The sequence below is a fragment of the Bubalus bubalis genome, chromosome 8, assembly GCF_019923935.1.
Source record: "Bubalus bubalis isolate 160015118507 breed Murrah chromosome 8, NDDB_SH_1, whole genome shotgun sequence".
NCBI classification, from domain to species: domain Eukaryota; kingdom Metazoa; phylum Chordata; class Mammalia; order Artiodactyla; family Bovidae; genus Bubalus; species Bubalus bubalis.
In genome coordinates, this window is record NC_059164.1 from 57,749,323 (window position 1) to 57,763,609 (window position 14,287).

General features: G+C 38.8%; 1 long non-coding RNA gene across 2 annotated transcripts in view; it reads right to left on the reverse strand.

The window, feature by feature from the left end:
* The window catches only part of LOC123334724, a 204,860-nt gene extending 190,758 nt beyond the window's left edge, over positions 1 to 14,102 (reverse strand). For both annotated transcript variants that reach the window (XR_006552791.1, XR_006552789.1), the window contains exons 1-2: positions 14,030 to 14,102; positions 4,011 to 4,075 (exon numbers count right to left, since the gene is read on the reverse strand). This is a non-coding gene — a long non-coding RNA (uncharacterized LOC123334724). The remainder of the gene's footprint in view (positions 1 to 4,010; positions 4,076 to 14,029) is intronic.
* Between the last annotated feature and the right edge of the window lie 185 nt (positions 14,103 to 14,287).

Below are 14,287 nucleotides of genomic sequence, written 5' to 3' on the forward strand. Positions count from 1 at the left end.
TATATATACATATACATATACATATATACATATACATACAAGAAGGAATATACATAATTCCTTCTTGATTAATTGTCTTTCTTTTATTGGAATTTAAACCAAATCTCATGAATCAAACCCTGCACCAGTATCCTATCAGCAAATTTAACTTAAACAGAAAATTATATTAATTGCTTTGGATCAGATCAAGCATTATATTCTCCCATTTGTATATTCTCCTTTGACTTCTCTGACAGTGATGATGTCAATGAGTCCTTTCTGTATATAATAATAGGGCTTACTCATCTGAGGTCACAATGTCTCCTGGATCTGTCTGACTGACAGATGGCATGTGCTTAGGAGGAAATAGACACTTTAATTATCACAGTTACTCTCAGGTACCTTGGACACTGTGCCCCAAAGTTGATGACTATAATAAACATTGACAGGAGAACCCTGGTCTTTGACTAAAGAGACTCTTACAAAATGGGGGAATAATTTAAAAGTGCTGCATCCCTCAATCCAAGTCTCAAATCACAGATAAAAGCTTTCATTTCCTACTCTAGGCCCAAGAACCATTAAACTGGTAGTGCTGCAAAAGCATTTCAGTGGATAAAGGATAGTCTTTTCAAGAAATAATATTAGAACCATTGAAAATCCAATGCAAAACCCCCCAAACCTCTCAAAATTTCCATTCATTTCTCACACCATAATGAAATTATTAACTCAAACAGATGATAGACCAAAATGCAATACCTAAAGCTGTAAAACCTACAGTAGAAAATATAATTGTAGGGAAACTTTCTAAGATGCAATGTGAAAAGCATGATTCATAAAGAAATTGATAAACTGGATTTAATCAAAAGTAAAAATTTCTGTGTTTTAAAAATCACTGTTAAGAAAATACAAATGAAACCATAGACTGGGAGAAAATAATTACAAAACATAAAACAATCAAAGGACTTGTGTACAGACTATACACAGAACTTTTACAACTCAGTAATAAAAGACTGAAAACCTAATTTAAATATAGGCAAAATATTTCAACAGACATTTCAATAAAGGAGATATGTGGATGGTAGACAAGCATGTGAGAAAATGCTCAAAATCATTACTCATTAGGAAAACATAGTTAGAACCACAATGAGATACAATTATACATGGACTAGAGTGGATAAAATGAAAGAGATTGACTAAGAGAAGTTTTGGCAAGAATATGAAGCAATTTGCAGTCTCACTCACTGCTAGTGGGAATATACAATTGTATAACAACTTTAGAAAACAATTTGACAGCTTCTTAAAATTTTAACTTATGCCTACCATATAATCCACCCATTCCACTCCTAGGTATTTACCTAAGAGAAAGAGAAGCATGTGTCCATATGTAGACTTGTACATGAATGTACATCAGTTCAGTTCAGTCGCTCAGTTGTGTCCGACTCTTTGCGACCCCATGAATCACAGCACTCCAGGCCTCCCTGTCCATCACCAACTCCCGGAGTTCACTCAGACTCATGTCCATTGGGTCAGTGATGCCATCCAGCCATCTCATCCTCTGTCATCCCCTTCTCCTCTTGCCCCCAATCCCTCCCAAAATCAGAGTCTTTTCCAATGAGTCAACTCTTTGCAATGAGGTGGCCAAAGTACTGAAGTTTCAGCTTTAGCATCATTTCTTCCAAAGAAATCCCAGGGCTGATCTCCTTCAGAATGGACTGGTTGGATCTCCTTGCAGTCCAAGGGACTCTCAAGAGTCTTCAACACCACAGTTAAAAAGCATCAATTCTTCGGCACTCAGCCTTCTTCACAGTCCAACACTCACATCCATACATGACCACTGGAAAGACCATAGCCTTGACTAGACAGGCCTTTGTTGGCAAAGTAATGTCTCTGCTTTTGAATATGCTATCTAGGTTGGTCACAAACTTCCTTCCAATGAGTAAGCATCTTTTAATTTCATGGCCGCAGTCACCATCTGTAGTGATTTTGGAGCCCAGAAAAATAAAGTCTGACACTGTTTCCACTGTTTCCCCATCTATCACCCATGAAGTGATGGGACCGGATGCCATGATCTTAGTTTTCTGAACGTTGAGCTTTAAGCCAACTTTTTCACTCCTCTTTCACTTTCATCAAGAGGCTTTTTAGTTCCTCTTCACTTTCTGCCATAAGGGTGGTGTCATCTGCATATCTGAGGTTATTGATATTTCTCCCGGCAATCTTGATTCCAGCTTGTGCTTCTTCCAGCCCAGTGTTTCTCATGATGTACTCTGCATAGAAGTTAAATAAGCAGGGTGACAATATACAGCCTTGACGTACTCCTTTTCCTATTTGGAACCAGTCTGTTGTTCCATGTCCAGTTCTAACTGTTGCTTCCTGACCTGCATACAAATTTCCCAAGAGGCAGGTCAAATGGTCTGGTATTCCCATCTCTTTCAGAATTTTCCACAGTCGATTGTGATCCACACAGTCAAAGGCTTTGGCATAGTCAATAAAGCAGAAATAGATATTTTCCTGGAACTCTCTTGCTTTTTCCATGATCCAGCAGATGTTGGCAATTTGATCTCTGGTTCCTCTGCCTTTTCTAAAACCAGCTTGAACATCAGGAAGTTCACGGTTCACATATTGCTGAAGCCTGGCTTGGAGAATTTTGAGCATTACTTTACTAGCATGTGAGATGAATGCAATTGTGCAGTAGTTTGAGCATTCTTTGGCATTGCCTTTCTTTGGGATTGGAATGCAAACTGACCTTTTCCAGTCCTGTGGCCACTGCTGAGTTTTCCAAATTTGCTGGCATATTGAGTGTAGCACTTTCACAGCATCATCTTTCAGGATTGAAATAGCTCAACTGGAATTCCATCACCTCCACTAGCAATGTCCGTAGCAGATTTATTTGGAATAGTCAGAAATTGGAAACAAAAATGTCTTTCAACATGTGAGTGGATAGACATCTTGTGTACATTCGTACAATGGAATATAACTCAGCAATTAAAGAAATGAACTATTGATATTCATTACAGTTTGGATGATACTCTCTCTCTCTATATATATATATATGTATATATAGAGTGGTGAAGACAGACAAAAAGGAACATATACTGTATGATTTAATTTATATAAAATTCTGGGAAATGGAAACTAATATATATAGACAGAAATCAGATCAGTGGTTGCCTGGAAATGGGAGTTAGGGTGAGGCAGAAGGGTCAGGAGGGAGAAATTACAAAGTAAAACCAAGAAACTATTGGGGGTGTTGGATACTATTCACTATGTTAACTGAGATGATTATTCAATGTTGTATGCATATGTCAAAATTTATTAAATTGTGTGCTTTCAATATGTGCAATTTATGTTAAGTACACCTCAATAAAATTGTTTAAAAACCAACTTCAACCTGCTAATTGTGCAACTGAGAGTGAGTACTCGACCTGTCTAAAATTTACTTTTTTATTTGTAAATGACAATAATAATAAAACCCTGTATATCCTCAAGGTTACTGCAAAAATCAAATGAGATGCTTGTGAAACATTAAGCAAATTACAAAGAGCTATCTCTTACAAAATAAAGTATTACTCTTGACATGGTTATTATTAATAATTTCAAAAACGTGCATGACAATCAACAAACCAGTGATTTGTGGTATGGAAAAGGCATGCAGAAAAATGTGAAAGGCATGAGAAGCAGAGTATTAAGTTGAAGTATACTTGAATTCTGAAGAAAGCCAGTGACCACAACCTTTGACTCATGCTATTGATTTTCTATTCTCAACTACCCACATTAGTCCTTGACACTTTAGCTCATTCAGATTCAAACCTGTGTTGCACTTTCTTTTACCATCTTTCTTTTGTCTTTCTCGTAGTGAGTGTGTGCAGAGGAATGACCAGGAGAGTCATACGTAACCTATAAGCAGTGAAACCCAGATGCCAAGTGGTGTTCCCCTGCCATTCTGAGACAAGTTAGTTTAACTCAACACCCTCCACTCACGTACACACATACTCCTTCACCATTTCCCTAGCTGATACAAGTTCAGAGTGTACCTCAAGATTTCTGGAAATTCTCTTGAAGCATCCATGTTCATGGGTTCTTCTAGCTTCTGGATCTCCTTAAGTAGAGACAACATTTCTATTTACACTACATCACTGCAGTCAAGAAAATACTATCACTTGTTTTCACTAAATAACGTATGAGTTTAGTATTAATAGACCTTACTGGAGAATCAGAGGTCAAGAGTAATCACATTACAGACCATAAAGTTGTTAGCACCTAGTTCTATATCCAAATTTCTCCTTGTTCTACAGTTCTAGGAGCTCCAAAAACTCCTTTGGTTAGGCAGAACAGTTCAGCTCTTCTCTCAGAAACCTTGAGACTCATGACCAGGCCTGTGGGTCTTTCTTCTAGCAGAAAGATTGATCAAGGAATTTTTCTAATAAAAATAATACCCTCCTAAGATGATTCTGATATTAGCTATTAAGACAATAATTATTTTAAAATTCTGTTATTATAAAATGTGGAGGCAATTCACAATCAGAAAATCATGCTTCAATAGAATATATGCAAGACTGATCTTAAATCAAATTGAAGGATTTGACATTTTTTGCCTTGTTTTTAAAAACCAAGTAAGACCCTTTCTTTTCTCCAGCTGTGTTGCCCCCTCTTTCCTACAACTCCATGTGCATTTCTCAGTTCTCATTATTTTCCTCAAACAGAATTTGAATGAGATACATGAGTCTCAGGTAAGGAACAATTACAATTATATAAGTAACAATAGGTCCTCTAGGTATTTTTAAAGAAAAAAATTGTTCCATATCCGAAGAATGAAGTTCTTGTAGAACTGGCTATAGTGTTTTGTATTGGGGAGGCAAGGTGCCCCTCTTCCATATCTAAGTGTATAAGTAGATGAGAAATTTTACTTCTTTATAGATGTAAAAACACAATGAATCTTAAGCAGCTCTTCATTAGAATCATGAATAAGCCAGATTTACTCAGTGAACACATAAAAATATACATAAATCACATAAAAAGGATTATTTTTGTGCATACTTTCTGTATTTAGATAGTTGAGATGCTATGTCCCATGACTAAAATCAAATAAAAAATGCCTAAACCAAAAAGCTACAGTGTTCCCTAAGTGCTAGGGAAGTTGATATTTATTCATAGAGGTAAACACAGTTTTGTATTTAAGATCCCCCTATGATTATTTTAGAGCTGAAATTCTGGCATTAGCAGTGAGTTTGATCTCATGTTATTTCATATTTAAAATATACTTGTGATGTACTTATTTAAGATGTCAATGTGTATGAGCTATATGAAAGCTATATAACCTCCATTTCCCAATGAAAGAAACAATGGTTTCAGATTTAGTGGTAGAATTTCTTTTGACGGTGAAATCAAGTTCAACACCAGGACACAGAACTTAGAGGTCACTTTCTAGGGCTATTCTCATGGATTTTTACAAATTTCCATCCAATTTATTACTAAATTCCACACAAAACATCTATACTTTTCTTTATACATAAACTTGCAGACTTAAAACCTCCCTGAAGACCTAAATATTTGAGCTTTAGAATCTAATGATATAGTCAAACTCCTTAAAATGTTGTTTAGTCGGTAAGTTGTTTCTATAGCCTGTCAGGTTCTCTGCCCCTGGGATTTCCTAGACAAGACTACTGGAATAGATTGTTATGTTCTTCTCCAGGGGATCTTCCGGACAACAGGGATCAAACCTGTATGTCTTACATTGTAGCCAATTCTTTACCACTGGGACACCAGGGAAGCCCCTTAAAATTTAGCAGCAGCGAATATCTGGGAGTTCTTCATAATAGTTGCAGATTTAGGTGTCTTGTGTTTGGAGGATGACACATTTAGTAGATGAGGAAATTTATGAGGATAAAGGAAGATAAGAAAATGATTTGGTAAGATAATAGAGGAATAGGGAAGATAATTTCTGTAATGTGACAATGCAACATGTTTCTAGAATGGGAAGAATTTAAAGTTGTGTTCAGTCTTGCATTGTAATTATAGTCTTCCATACAGAAACAGAGCAAGTGGAGGTGGTGGAATTCCAGTTGAGCTATTTCAAATCCTGAAAGATGATGCTGTGAAGGTGCTGCACTCAATATGCCAGCAAATTTGGAAAATTCAGCAGTGGCCACAGGACTGGAAAAGGTCAGTTTGCATTCCAATCCCAAAGAAAGGCAATGCCAAAGAATGCTCAAACTACCGCACAATTGCACTCATCTCACACGCTAGCAAAATAGTGCTTAAAATCCTCCAAAACAGACTTCAGCAATACATGAACCATGAACTTCCAGATGTTCAAGCTGGTTTTAGAAAAGACACAGGAACCAGAGATCCAATTGCCAACATCCGCTGGATCATTGAAAAAGCAATAGAGTTCCAGAAAAACATCTACTTCAACTTCATTGATTATGCCAAAGCATTTCACTGTGTGGATCACAATTACTGTGGAAAATTCTGAAAGAGATGGGAATACCAGACCATTTGACCTGCCTCTTGAGAAATTTGTATGCAGGTCAGGAAGCAATAGTTAGAACTGGACATGGAACAACAGACTGGTTCCAAATAGGAAAAGGAGTACATCAAGGCTGTATATTGTCACCCTGCTTATTTAATTTATATGCAGAGTACATCATGAGAAACGCTGGGCTGGAGGAAGCACAAGCTGGAATCAAGATTGCCAGGAGAAATATCAATAACCTCAGATATGCAGATGACATCATCCTCATGGCAGAAAGTGAAGAAGAACTAAAGAGCCTCTTAATGAAAGTGAAAGAGGAGAGTGAAAAAGTTGGCTTAAAGCTCAACATTCAGAAAACTAAGATCATGGCATCTGGTCCCATCACTTCATGGGAAATAGATGGGGAAACAGTGCACACAGTGGATGACTTTAATTTTGGGGGCTCCAAAATCACTGCAGATGGTGATTGCAGCCATGAAATTAAAAGACGCTTACTCCTTGGAAGGAAAGTTATGACCCATCTAGACAGCATATTGAAAAGCAGAGACATTACTTTGTCAACAAAGGTCCATCTAGTCAAGGCTATGGTTTTTCCAGTGGTCATGTATGGATGAGAGAGTTGGACTATAAAGAAAGCTGAGCGCTGAAAAATTGATGCTTTTGAACTGTGGTGTTGGAGAAGACTCTTGAGAGTCCCTTGGACTGCAAGGAAATCCAACGAGTCCAACCTAAAGGAGATCAGTCCTGCGTGTTTGTTGGAAAGGCTGATGTTGAAGCTGAAGCCCCAATACTTTGGCTACCTGATGTGAAGAGCTGACTTATTGGAAAAGACCCTGATGCTGAAAGATTGAAGGCAGGACGAGAAGGGGACAACAGAGGATGAGATGGTTGGATGGTATCACTGGGTCAATGGACATGAGTTTGGGTGGACTCCGGGAGTTAATGATGGACAGGGAGGCCTGGTGTGCTGCATTTCATGAGGTCACAAAGAGTCTGACATGACTGAGCGGCTGAACTGAACTGAATACAGAAACATTCAACATGCTTTATACATACATGGACACTATGAGAGGATGAAGGAAAGAGAAATATCCTCAACATTAAGAAGGAGATAAGAAGCAAGAGAAGATAACCACCCTGCAGTTCGGTTCAGTTTAGTTAAGTCACTCAGTCATGTCCGACTGTTTGTGATCCCATGTACTGCAGCATGCCAGGCCTTCCTGTCCATCACCAATTCCTGGAGTTTACTCAAACTCATGTCTGTTGAGTCAGTGATGCCATCCAACCATCTCATTCTCTGTCATCCCCTTCTCCTCTCGCCTTCAATGTTTCCCAGCATCAGAGTCTTTTCCAATGAGTCAGTTCTTTGCATCAGGTGGCCAAAGTATTGGAGTTTCAGCTTCAACATCAGTCATTTCAATGAATATTCAGGACTGATTTCCTTTAGGATGGACTGGTTGAATCTCCTTGTAGTCCAAAGGACTCTCAAGAGTCTCCTCCAACACCACAGTTCAAAGGCATCAATTCTTCAGCACTCATCTTTCTTTATAGTCCAACTCTCACATCCATACATGACCACTGGAAAAACCATAGCCTTGACTAGATGGACCTTTGTTGGCAAATAGTATCACTGCTTTTTAATATGCTGTCTAGGTGGGTCATAACTTTTCTTCTAAGGAGTAAGCTTCTTTCAATTTCATGGCTGCAGTCACCATCTACAGTGATTTTTGAGCCCCCCCCCCCCAAATAAAGTCTGCCACTATTTACACTGTTTCCCCATCTATCTGCCATGAAGTGATGGGACCAGATGCCATGATCTTAGTTTTCTGAATGTTGAGCTTTAAGCCAACTTTTTCACTCTCCTCTTTTACTTTCATCAAGAGACTGTTTAGCTTTTCTTTGCTTTCTGCCATAAGGGTGGTGTCATCTGCATATCTGAGGTTATTGATATTTCTCCCAGCAATCTTGATTCTAGCTTGTGCTTCATCCAGCCCAGCGTTTCTCATGATGTACTCTGCATATAAGTTAAATAAGCAGGGTAACAATATACAGCGTTGACGTACTCCTTTTCCTGTTTAGAACCAGTCTGTTGTTCCATGTCCAGTTCTAACTGTTGCTTCCTGACCTGCATATAGGTTTCTCAAGAGGCAGGTCAGGTGGTCTGGTGTCCCTATCTCTTTCAGAATTTTACACATTTTTCTGTGATCCACACAGTCAAAGACTTCGGCATAGGGGTTACTAAAACCAGATTGCTAGTAATGTTTAGCATCAGAAGAGTAGGATGCTAAATGGACCAATCAGGAGAAACTTTAGTTATCCATCCCTATCTTCTCATGCCAAGGACTCAGAAACTTGGAGGGGCAAAGTTTACCTTCTCAGATTGTGTAGAAAATGTTTGTGAAATTACACCTAAAAAAAATTTAGTGGCAACTATATTTATAAGATGCTAGCTACTCAGATAAAAAGCTATGACAAACCTAGACAGTGTATTAAAAAGCAGAGACATCACTTTGCTGACAATGGTCCATGTAGTCCAAGCTATGGATTTTCTAGCAGTCATGTACGGATATGAGAGCTGGATCATAAAAAGGGCTGAGCACTGATGAATTGAGGCTTTCAAACTGTGGTGCTGGAGAATAGTCTTGAGAGTCCCTTCGACAGCAAGATCAAACCAGTCAATCCTAAAGGAATTCAACCCTGACAATTCATTGGAAGGGCTGATTCAAAGCTGAAGCTCCAATGCTTTGGCCACTTGATACGAAGAGCCACCTCATTGGAAAAGTCCCTGATGCTGGGAAAGGCTGAGGGCAGGAGGAGAAAGAGGCAACAGAGGATGAGATGGTTGGATGGCATCATCAACTCAATGGACACGAGTATGTGAAAACTCTGGGTGATAGTGAAGGACAGGGAAGCCAGGAGTGCTGCAGTCCATGAGGTCACAAAGATTCAGGCATGACTGAGTGACTGAATTACCAATATTTATAATCAAATTTGCTCTCTCTGTTCTCAGATCAGCCCTCATTCATTTGTAAAAACATTGTTCTCTAAGGCCATTTATCAGCTGAACTCTCACCCAATGGAAATTAATCTTTCTCTCTGTTTCTGAGCCAAAAGGGAAGCCCCTATCATAAATTATTCACCCTTATTTTATGACACAAACCACATTATTTTACATGCAGTACCAGTCTTTTGCCTATTTGAGGCTTAGAGCCATACTCTGTCCTTCTCTTGCTCTGTCCTGCCTACTAAGAACACTGTATTACTCTCCCTCTCTTGTTAACTGGCATCCATGTAGGCTCAGCCAGTAGGAGATAGAGAGCAGCTAGAGCTTCAGAGAATGGGAGAAGCCAGGTATTTCTCCCTCTTTTCCTCTGCCTCAGGGGTGGGTGGTAGTCCCACAGCAACTGCATCCTGTCTGTGGTAACTTTTAGCCAAACGTTTCCTTCTTTCCTCCATGATTCAGCAGGCTCCAGAAAGCCCTCACTCTGAATTTGCTGCTGCTGCTGCTAAGTCGCTTCAGTTGTGTCCGACTCTGTGCGACCCCATAGACGGCAGCCCACCAGGCTCCCCCATCCCTGGGATTCTCCAGGCAAGAACACTGGAGTGGGTTGCCATTTCCTTCTCCAATGCATGAGAGTGAAAAGTGAAAGTGAAGTCGTTCAGTTGTGTCAGACTCTTAGCGACCCCATGGACTGCAGCCCACCAGGCTCCTCCATCCATGGGATTTTCCAGGCAAGAGTATTGGAGTGAGGTGCCATTGCCTTCTCCGCACTCTGAATTTAACTGTCAACAAATTCTTCCTCCTAGGCTCTGGCATTTTCATCAATATATGAGCCTCTGATTACATAATCCTGAACTCTGATTGAACAGAAATACCTCAAAAAATGATGTTCAACATTAGTAACATTAATAGTTAATAGCTATACTCTTGATATGGTATGATGAGAATGGTACTTTACACCTGTGCTCTTCCTCCCCAGAACCAACAACCCCAGTCCAATCATGAGAAAAACATCATATAAAATCGTGTTGGAGGACTTTCTTCCAAATACTTGACCAGTACTCTTTCAGATGAATTTTCAAGACATTTTCTCTAAAGCTTTTAGTAACTCTTGTAGTATCTACTATTTTATTCCTTAAAATCAGTGGGACTATGTAATGAAGCCTTCATTGTAATGAACACTGGAATATGCATTAAATATACCAAAGTTAATATTTTACAGCATTATTGATTTTACCTCACTAATTCATATGAAAGTGAAAATGTTGGCTTAAAGCTCAACATTCAGAAAACGAAGATCATGGCATCCGGTCCCACCACTTCATGCGAAATAGATGGGGAAACAGTGGAAACAGTGTCAGACTTTATTTTTCTGGGCTCCAAAATCAATACAGATGGTGACTGCAGCCATGAAATTAAAAGACGCTTACTCCTTGGAAGGAAAGTTATGACCAACCTAGATAGCATACTGAAAAGCAGAGACATTACTTTGCCAACAAAGGTTCATCTAGTCAAGGCTATGGTTTTTCCTGTGGTCATGTATGAATGTGAGAGTTGGACTGTGAAGAAGGCTGAACACCGAAGGATTGATGGTTTTGAACTGTGGTGTTGGAGAAGACTCTTGAGAGTCCCTTGGACTGCAAGGAGATCCAACCAGTCCATTCTGAAGGAGATCAGCCCTGGGATTTCTTTGGAAGGAATGATGCTAAAGCTGAAACTCCAGTACTTTGGCCACCTCATGCGAAGACTTGACTCATTGGAAAAGACTCTGATGCTGGGAGGGATTGGGGGCAGGGGGAGAAGGGGACGACAGAGGATGAGATGGCTGGATGGCATCACTGACTCGATGGATGTGAGTCTGAGTGAACTCCAGGAGTTGGTGATGGACAGGGAGGCCTGGCGTGCTGCGATTCATGGGGTCGCAAAGAGTCGGACACGACTGAGCGACTGATCTGATCTGATGTTCATATTGATACATAATTTACAAATTTGTATAATATGTATATGTTATACATATACATATGTATAACATTTGTAATACAAATTTGTAATACAAATATGTATAATATACAAAATTATACATATTTATACATAATTCATATCTGAATGTGTTTTGTAGTAGGATTACTTTGTTTCTGATTTCAAATGTAAAATAGCTTGAGTAGTTCAATTTCAACATATCACAAATAAAATAATGTAAAATAAAATTTTAAGTGATAATCATAAGATATATATTTTATTCTACCCCATTTTCCCTAAATTTAATCTCCCTCAATATTACAACTAACTATTCAAAAAACAGTTGCATATCTTGTTTCCATGTCTCTACTCCCCTCTCTTTTCTTAACTTTGAAAACTTAAGATGGAAGCCACAGTCTTTTATAACCTAATCATAGAATTGAACCCTATAGTGGGAAGTGAACCCACCAAATGCTCTTGGTCACATAATCCCATCCCTGATACAACACGGGAGGAACTGCAGAAGGCTGGGATTATTTGGGGCCATTTTGGAAACTAATCACTCCAGTAAAATCAGCCATTAATATGAAAAGAAAGGCAGACCCTTTCTTCTGCTTAACTAACCCTCAGAACCCTGTACCTGTTTGTAATAACTTTCATGAATGAGTATTTGTTCATTCAAAAAAAAAAAAGGATTAATGTTTTTTGATGGAGCAGGGACTAGGGGGAAATAAGGGAAACTGGAAGACATAGTTTGGTTTCTTTGGTTGATCTTTTTTTAACATTTTTTATTGTGGTAAAAGTCACATAATATAAAACATATGATTTTAACTGTATTAAACTGTACAGTTCAGGGGCACTAAGCACATTCACATTGTTGTGCACTTCTCATGATCAACCATCTCCTGGATGTTTCACATTCCTAAATTGAAACTCTGTCCCCATTAAAAACTAACTCCTCAATCCCTCTCCCATCTCTTTGTTGATTTAGACCCTTGCACTGAGTGTGAGGCACTGTGATTGAAGAGGTACAGGCTAAAATCTAAAAAATCAATTTTTAAGAAAAACTGTAGCTTCAAGAGTAGTATAACAGACCACCTCACCTGCCTCCTGAGAAATCTGTATGCAGGTCAAGAAACAACAGTTAGAAATGGACATGGAAAAACAGACTGGTTCCAAATAGGAAAAGGAGTACATTAAGGCTGTATATTGTCACCCTGCTTATTTAATTTATATGCAGAGTACGTCATGCGAAATGCTGGGCTGGATGAAGCACAAGCTGGAATCAAGATTTCTGGGAGAAATATTAATTACTGAAGATATACAGATGACACCACCCTTACGGCAGAAAGCAAAGAAGAACTAAAGAGCCTATTGATTAAAGTGAAAGAGGAGAGTGAAAAAGTTGTCTTAAAGTTCAACATTCAGAAAACTAAGATCATGGCATCTGGTCCCATCACTAAGGGATCTTCCTGACTCAGGGATTCAAGCTGTGTCTTCTATGTCTTCTTCACTGGCAGGAGGATTCTTTACCACTGTGCCACCTGGGAATCCCTTGGGATTCTCAATTACTTTTTAAATATTCCAGATATTCCTATACAGTTGTTTCTCAAATATGTTTCTCTAGTCTCCTCCTGTCTTCTGAAACTCAGGGCAGCATAATCAGAAGTCTATTGGACACTTGTGCCTACTTGCCAGCTGCTCCTAAAACACATGACAAGAACCAATATTCCCTCTTCTTCCTCTCAGCATTGTGATTTCTATTAATGGCACTCTCATTCTCCTCATCAATTTTAAACTTTGAACACATTCTTCTTTCTTTCCACCCAAACTCCCTTGGATCAGTAATAGTGATTGTGATTGTTAAAAAAAAAAAAAACAACCTTGCCTCAAACTATCTTAAACCGTAAGAAATTATTATTGTATGCAACTCCAATCCAGGGGCAGTATGGAGGAAAGGGAAGAAGAGTGAAGTAGAACCTAATCCACAGCCCAAAGATATCAAGGAAGACTTAGATTCCTTCAAGACTTAGAAATTCTTTAAATTCCTTCTGAGCCCTACTATTTTATCCTAAGTCTAATTTTCTTTGTGGTCAAAAGATGATTACTGTGAAAATTAAAACAATGTTGTTCCAGCAGGAGGAAGAAACCATATTCCTATCGAACACAAATCCTTCTTTCATCTGACTGAGTCCATTTTACTCATAAGCTTGTCCCTGGAGTCTAAAGAGTTCCAGATGAAAGCTATGTGGTTTGTTTATTTGTTTGTTTAGCTATTTAACTAATGAGAATCCATTCCAGGATGAAGGCAAATAGAATTATATTCCCTCAAGTCATGTGAGGGCCGTCTGGGATACCTAAACAAAGACATGTTTCCACCAGGAAGAAGACAGTCATGGATGTCCAATCAAGCAATGATCAGCAGGATGACATAGTGCAGATTACTCACACTGTCTCCCTAAAATACAAATCTGATCTTGTCATTATGGTTCTCTTTTTGTCTTATAAAATAACAGCTAAACACTGTTACACTAAAGTCCTACTTCCCTATAATTTGTACTCAACACAGCCTTAAGACATGAACATTCTTTACACTCCAACCAGACCATGCCACTCACCATTCTCCATGTGCTCTGCTCCATCTCCTGGTCTTAACTTTGTGAGCATTAGTATTTCCACTGGGAACCTCCACTAACCCCTATTTCAATCGATCAGCTAAATGACTGCTTCTACTTTTAGGACACCTGTTCTCAAAAGTAATTATATATTATAATCACTTGGGGAGATTTTTTAAATTACTTAAGCCTGGGACACTTTCCCAGAGTTTCTGATTTAACTGGTCTGGGGGAGGGCACAGACATTGGTTTTTGAGTTTT